Raw genomic sequence first — 8,530 nt, 5'->3', positions numbered from 1 at the left:
CTGCTTACTATTCAAGCTTTTGGGACTTACTTTCAAACCCTCCAAAATCTGTACTAATAAGCTATCATTTAGCAGCTGTTCTCTGTATGCCAAGTGTCATAGCAAAAGCTTTATACATATTCATTTAATATACTTAACAATTTTATACATACTGCTATTACTATGATCATTCCCACCTTACAAAAGGGATGGAGGGGACGTAAAGTAATTTGCACAGCTAGCCACATACCTAGTGAGTGGCAGAGCCAGGGTTTGAACCCATGAAGTCTGCCTCTAGTACTTTGCAGGTTCCATAACCTCACCTTGGTATGACTTCTACCTGTTAAATGTTAAAGCCCATCATACAACATCCTCCATCACCTTTGCTCTAGCCTAAAATCCAGAGGAATCACAAAAAGCTCAGTTTTTCTCTCATTACTTATCTATGTCTTAGATATCCAATAATTCATGTAGGTCCAAAGACAAATTGGGGACATTTTTTTTTTTTTTTTGCTCACCATCTGACTTCCAAAAGAAGTATTAAGGGTCACTTGGACTTTGTGGCCGAGTCATTGGAGAGGTTGACATTGAAGTTGAAGGTCTACTCTTAACCTCTACATCTATCTTGTCCTCTTGTTATGCATAGTGTTAGGCACAGTATATGTTCCTTGGAACACATGCCCAGTGAGTTCTCAAGTCACAAGTCTTTTATTTATTTTCTTAACATGAGCTTGCTTATTGGCCCTTTTTAAAAAAGATTTTATTTATTTATTCATGAGAGACACAGAGAGAGGCAGAGACACAGGCAGAGGGAGAAGAAGCAGGCCTCCATGAAGGAGCCCGATGCGGGATCCAATCCAGCATCCCTGGAGGCAAAGGCAGATGCTCAACTGCTGGGCCACCCAGGCATCCCTTATTGGTCCATTTTGCACCACCCCTCTATAGAATGGACAAGACTGCTTAAATTAACTTGAACTAAATGCACCAAAATGTTAATGGGTAAATGCGTTTTTGGTTTATTTTCTTTTCCTTTTTACAAATTAAAAAAATTGAATTGTAATAAAAATACACATAAGATTTACCATCTTAACCATTTTTTAAATGTACAGTTTAGTAGTGCTACGCATATTGACAAATTGTGCAACAGATCTCCAATATTTAAACACTGTTTAAACAAATAAAGCTCCAGGTGGTTATCATTGTTTTTGTTAGGAGAGAATAAAATATCTTAAGTGTGAATTTAGCCAACTAGATAATATTGATACTTCTGACAGAAAGAGGGAGTTGGGAGGTTGACATATTGGAGAGGGGTTAGTGGTTATCTCTGGGTTGTGGTACCATGCATGATTATCATCTTTTAGTTATTTAAAATTTGATAACTTTCCTACACTGTGTATGTGTTACTTTTGTTTACTAGAAATGAAACGAAAAAAGGGAAAATAGTACAGCTTCCTAGCAGGTGCCAAACATGCATGCCCAAAGATTGCTTTTTAGGCAAACTTTTGTAGAGGAACTTTCCTGGTTTTACCCAAGATGAAGCAATTTCAAAAGTTTGGGCACAGATGGTTCAAGGATGCCGCTGACAGCTGAGGCTCCTTGAGAGATGCCCAAATTAACTTGGAAGCATTTTGTTTGCCTATACTTTCTAGCTAGGCTGAACACCTTGTTCTGTGCATAGAACCACAGATTAAAACATTCTTTGGCGCCACCTTATGCTAATTGAATGGATTGCACCCACTTAGAGCAGTTTCACTATACTAGATTCCGTAGTTCTAATTCTCCATGAATTAGAGAGATAAAGAAACTATTTTTGTAATAATATGCTGTTAATTTCTTTCCTTTTAAAAAATTTTCTATTACATAATGTGATATGTAAATTTTTTGACAAATATTGTGTGGAATTTATATACATTTGTATCAGGTTCTTCTTTTTGTATCATAAGGATGTCCTAAGGCTTGCTTAGGATGACCCAATGAAAACACTTTATATATGACATGATTGCTAGGAGAGGACAGAGTGAGGGAGTCATGGATAAATTGAAGGAGGAAAGTGCTTAATAATAATGATATGACTAATCAATAATAATGAGAGTTGACACTTATATGGTGCTATGTGCCAGGCCTGATATAAGCATTTTTTATGCATTAACTCATTTAATCCCTCAACACCTGTGAGTGAGGGAGGTAAAATCACTATTTCCATTTTATTTTTTATTTTTTAAAAAGATTTATTTATTTGAGAGAGAGAAAGCATGCATGAGTATGGGGAGGGGTGAGGGGGGACAGAGGGAGAGTTTTAAGCAGACTGCATGCCTGGAGTGTGGAGCCTGATGCGGGGCTCCATCTAAGAACCCTGAGATCAGACCTGGGCCAAAACCAAGCGTCAATTGCTTAACTCATTGTGCCACCCAGGCACCCCATTATCTCCATTTTAAAGACTAGGAAATAGAGGGGGTGCACCTAGGTGGCTCAGTTGGTTTAGCATCTGACTCTTGGTTTTGGCTCAGATCACGATCTTGGGTGAAGGGATAGGGCTCAGTATGTGGAGTCTGCTTGAGATTCCTCCCCCTCCCTTCCCTTCCTCTCCCTTCTCTGCTCCCCCTCCTTTCTCAAATAAGTAAATAAAATCTTAAGGACCAGGAAATGGGAGCACAGGGAGATTCAAGTTAACTCACCCACAGTAAGTAGCCAAACCAAGATTTGAAGTTTGAACATACACATTTTGGCTGCAGAGGCCATAGTCATTAGGTAAAACTGTCTCCAGCATTAAGATAATAGAAGTAATAGTTTCCATTTCCTGAACAATTACGGTGGCTAAGTGCCTTACATGCTTGATCTTATTTCATCCTAGTGCTAATCCCATGAGCTATTACTGATCTCCTTTAGAGATAGGGGACCTAGGCTTAGGTAGTTGTGTAACTTGCCTAAAATCATCCAGCTCTTTAATGGCTGAGTCCAGACCCATGTGATTTTAGAGCTCCAGCTCTTAACTGCACAGCCATATGGCTTTTGAGAGTGATACCTAATCACTGTGTGCAGAGAGGAAGTGAAAAAATTACTACAGTAAAATAGTGGTTTGGAATAGGTGATTACACTCCCTTGTGCCCTTGGTTTTCAAACTAAATCTTGACTATGTTTTAGTGGGACTCTTTTTATAGTGTAATACACATTTCTTACCCTTTTTAAGAAAACAACAGAACTTTTCTTCATCTGTAAGGGAAGTCATTATGCACTTTAGCGGTGGTATGATGCTGTAAAGCCATAATTCAAAATTGTAGCCCCATTTTCCCATAAACACAATGAAACAAAACCTCCATATTTTTTTTGAGATTTACATCTGAATTTTCAAATTTTTACTCTAGTCTCATGATGTCAAACTGTTGTTTCTGGTTATTTCCTATGTATTTCCTACAGTAGCCTATTTCTCATCTTTAATATCAATGTGCTGTGAGATAAAAAGAATAAAGAGAAAAGAGAACCAAGAAAAACGTGAACAAACTAGGAGAGAAGAAACACTAATAGAGAGTCCTGGGGCTCACCCATGAAGAAAAGATATGTGTCTGTATGAATAAACCATGTTAAATCGATTTGAGTTCTTTGGGTCATTTTTGTCTACTACCTTTCTCCTCTGCATGCTGGGTAGCTGACTTATCTAGATAGCTAGATTCTGAAGAGATGAAATGTTACCATACATGATAATAAAATGGCTATTTTGACTTCACAGCCCATCTTGGCTATGCCATAGTTAAGGCCTGTTCACACACATAATCTAGGAATGGGACACCATTTTCTTTCTTTCTTTTTTTTTTTTTTGACACCATTTTCTTTAGAGTTTTTGCCATGAGCATTTGCTTTCTTACTTGTGCAATAATTGCTTTACTGCTACTTCATTTTCCAAGAGTGGTCAGAAAACTACTCCGTGAAGTTTGTGCCATCTATTAGTTTGCTGTCTCCTTGGCAGTAGGATTGATGGATGTCCAGTTCCTACTCGGTAGTTATCTACTTTGTGCATTCTGTAACTGTTTTATCTTTGCTTGATCTCTTTCCATTCTGAGAACACCTCGAGTGACAGAGGTGACCTCAACTGAAGCAGTGGGTGGCAGTCTCATCTGGGGATGAAGGAGGAAGAAATCAGGACTGGAGATCTGAAAACAGGCCTTTGATTGTTTCAGGGGAGTGGCTGGTTCCTAGAACAGCGTGGGGCTGGGGCTGCAGTACTTTCCTCAGCTCTCTTGCTATATCAGATAAGAAGCAGCCCCCATGGGAGGCCAGACCCAGGAGAGCGAGGCTGGAGTCCTACATGCCAAGGGTACCTAGTTTTGCAGCCTGGAACTGAACGAGGGTCTTCACGGTCTTTCACCAAGTCTAATGAAATAGCTCACATTACTCTGCAGTCACTTGTCTAGTTATGTTACCTAGGATTTGTTTTGTTTTACAAATGTAGCAAATTTCATAGGGAAAAGGGATTTATTGGAATGTGTTAAATCAGAATCAGAGAAAAGATCTACAGGCTATTTTCCATAATGCTACCAGAGCAATTTAATGCAAATACAAGTCATTTCAAGTTTCTCTCTTGCTCAAAACATACCAAGAGCTTTTCATTACACCTAGAATAAAACTTTACCAGGCCCTTTGGCCGTCTTGCTTTGGCTACCATGACATCATCTCTGCTAGCCTCATTTTACTCAATCTGCCGCAGGTACCCAGCCCTCCCTGCTGCTGTTATTCTAAGTACCAAGCTCTCTCCTGTTTCAGAGCCTTTGGACTTGTTTCAACTGCTGAAGAAACTTCCCCAGGATTTTATATAGATACTCCTTTGCTACATTCAATTATGTTTACTTGTTTGTCATCTCTTTCTTCAACTAGAATGTCAACTTTATGGGAACAAGGCTTTACTTCTGATCCAGGCACATAGTAGGCTCTCAATAAGTACTGGTTAAATGGGTAACCAGGCTATAAGTAGCTCCAGGAACCTCAGTGGCAGGAGCTGAGGGGTAATTTCTAAGGCACAGGAAAGAAAGAGCTGAATGGAATACACTAAACTTTTTTTCTAAAAAGTATGGAAGAGCAAACAATATAATGAACTATTACTGGACTGAGATTTGGTAGAGGATGGGAGCTCAGAATGTGAATACATTACTTGATCACTTTTGCTGTCATGAGGCTGAGCTAAGGCATTACTGAGCTATGGATGGTAGAACTATAACCCGGGGTATGCAAAGAGTGTGTGCCCTGATAAACAACATCCTACCCCCACTCTTTGGACTGGAAAGATAGTAGTAAAAATGAGCTGGAAGAAAGTCAGATCTTGTGCAGTCTACCTTCCAGTCACATAGGCAGCTCAGATGATCCTGGGCAAGGTGACCCTAACACCTTCAGGTACCTGAATGTATCAAATAATAACAACACCTGGGAGATTATAATCCTACTCTTGGCCTTAAATTATTTCTACAGATAATTTTTCTTTTTTTTTAAGATTTTTTAATTTATTCATTTGAGAGAGAGAAAGAGAAAGAGAGCAAAAAGCAAGGGGAGAAGCAGAGGGAGAAGCAGATTCCCTGCTGAATTGGGAACCTGATGTGGGGTTCAATCCCAGGACCTGGAGATCATAACCTGAGCTGAAGGCAGACACCTAACCAGCTGAGCCACTGAGGAGCTCCTACAGATGATTTTTCATACATCTGACTTTATAAGTTTAATCCATTTTATAACTTCTAGGGGAATCACTAAAAAACAAAAGCAAAATGAGTGTAGATATTTCAAACTAATAGGGAATAGAACACACAGAAAAAAAATCACTGCACAAGAAGACAAGAGAACCGAGAAAAGGAACATAGAGTTGGTAGACAAATGGAATGCACACAGTGAAATAGTAAATATAACCTCAAAGACAACAATAATTACATTGAATTTAAATTGATTATATGCTCCAGTTAAAGAATTATGTGTATGACTGGATACATATACATTTTTTCAAGCAATATAACTGAATGATAAAGATAATAAAGATAAAGAAAGACAGGAAGTCAAATATCAAATCCCCTTGCCAAGTTTATTTAAAAACTAGAACAGCTACATTAGTATCAGACAAAACAGAATTTAGGGAAAAAACATTACTAGAATTAAGGGGCTTTACTTCATAATGATGAAAGGTCCAATTCACCAGGGAGATATGGCAATTCTATATTTGCATGCTCTGAATAAAACAACACCAACATATACAGAACAAACTCAGGGATAAGGAGAAACAAATTCACCATCACAGCAAAGATTTGAATGCATCTTGTTTTTACTCATTGATAAAGCAAGGAGATTTTAAAAAATTAGGAACGAATAAAATGACCTGAACAATATGATTCACACTTGACCAAACATATACAGTTAGCTGAATACTGTACATTTTCCAAAGTCATACAGAATATTTACAAAAATTGACACTAGAGTACCTGGGTGGCTCAGTTGGTTAAGCGTCTGACTCTTAATTTCAGCTCAGGTCATGATCTCAGGGTCATGAGATTGAGCCCCATGTTAGGCTCTATGCTGGGGATGGAGCCTGCTTAAATTTCTCTCTCTTCCTCTTCCTCTCCCCTCCCCACTGCCTGTCCTCTCTCTCTCTTAAAAAAAAAAATTGACACTATACTGAGTTGTAAAGAAAATCTTAACAAATTTAAAATAACTGAAATCATACAAAACATATTCTTGAATACAGTGTATTTATGCTAGAAATAAACAACAAACAAATAAAAATACCCATATGCTTAGAATTTCATCATTATGTACCTAAACCATCCATAGGTCTAAAAAGAAATCACAATGGAGATTAGAGCATATTTTTACCTGAACAATAGTGAAAGTGCTACAAATTCAGTATTTTAAGATAGGGTTAGATCAGTACTTAGCAGAAAATTGCCTTAAATGTGTATTAAGGGGCACCTAGGTGGCTCAGTCAGTTGAGTAGCCAACTCTTGATTTTGGCTCAGGTCATTATCTCAAGGTCCTGGGATGGTGCCCCACTGTGGGCTCTGTACTCAGTGGGAAGTCTGCTTGAGATTCTCACTCTCCTTCTTCTGTCCCCCCACCCCCAACTTGCATGCACACGCTCCTTCTCTATCAAATAAATAAGTAAATCTTTTTAAAAATTGTATATATTAAGAAGTAAAAAAAGGCTGAAAACTACTTAGCCATACATCAATCTCAAGAAGTTAGAAAATAACAGAAAAGTGAATCCACAGAAATTAGAAGGCAGAAAATAAAACAGTTGAGAACATGAACTAAGGAAATAAAAAATAAACATTCAATAGAAAAAAATAAACAAGGTCAAAATGCAGTCATTTGAAAAGTCTAATAAAATCTATTAACTTCTGGTGGGACTTATCAAAAAAGAAAGAGAGAAGGAAAGAAGGAACAAATAATCAATAATTATTAATATATAAAAAGATTATAAGAGGATGTGAACAACCTTATGCCAAAAAAGTTGAAAATTTAAATAAAATCATCAGATTCCTAGAAAAATAGCAAATTTAACAAAACTGACACAAGCTTACCAACTTACTAAAACTGACACAAGAAAACATAGAAAACCTAAATACTTCTATAACTATAGAAGGAACTATACAGAAAAAAAGCCCCTAGTTAAAGCTCATCCTGAATAGAAGATCCTATGCCTGATTGGCTTAACTGGAGAGTTCTACCTAATGGGAAAAAATGCCAACATTCCATGGATGGTTTCTTGGAAGAAAAAGATACAGTGTCCAGTTAATTTCAGGAAGCTAGCTAGCATGATCCTGTACTGGTAGCCAATAAAGACCAATTTCACTTATGAATATAGTTGCAAAAATTTTGGCAAAGTTGTTAACAAACCGAATACAAAAATACATGAAAAAGAATACATCACGACCAAATTGAGTTTATTCTAGGAAATAAAATGTAGCTTAACATCAAAAGTTCAATAAATGAGAGGCAGGGGAAGGTGGAGGAGTAGGGTCCTCAGCTCACGCGGCCCCACCAACCTACCTAGGTAACGTTCAAACCATCCTGAACCGTCCTGAATTCGACCTGAGATTTTTTTTTTTAAAGATTTAATTTATTTATTCATGAGAGACACACATAGAGAGAGGCAGAGACACAGGCAGAGGGAGAAGCAGGCTCCCTGCAGGGAGCCCAATGTGGGACTCGAACCCGGGACTCCAAGATCCCGCCCTGGGCTGAAGGCAGTGCCAAACCACTGAACCACCCCGGGGATCCCCTTGACCTGAGATGTCAAGAGAGAACAGCCGGATCGCTACAGAGAAGGGTTTTCACCCCTAACAAGATAGGAAGGCGGGAAAGATAAAATAAAAAAGCATCCAGTGGGGGAGGGCCCGCGAGGAGCCGGGCTAAGGGGGCGGCGGGAGCCTCGGGACAGGAGAGCCCCCCCCCCCGCCCGGAGAAGCGGGAACTTTAAAAATCCGCACCAGGTTCTTCCCCGAGGGAAAGGCGCTGGCAGGGAACTCGGGCAGGATCCCAGGGGGGGCGGTGGAGCCCCCAGGGTCCCGGGGTCACTAACAGAGGA

Source organism: Canis aureus, chromosome 31, assembly GCF_053574225.1.
Source record: "Canis aureus isolate CA01 chromosome 31, VMU_Caureus_v.1.0, whole genome shotgun sequence".
Classification (NCBI taxonomy): Eukaryota; Metazoa; Chordata; class Mammalia; order Carnivora; family Canidae; genus Canis; species Canis aureus.
Note: the sequence above shows the minus strand (reverse complement) of the source record.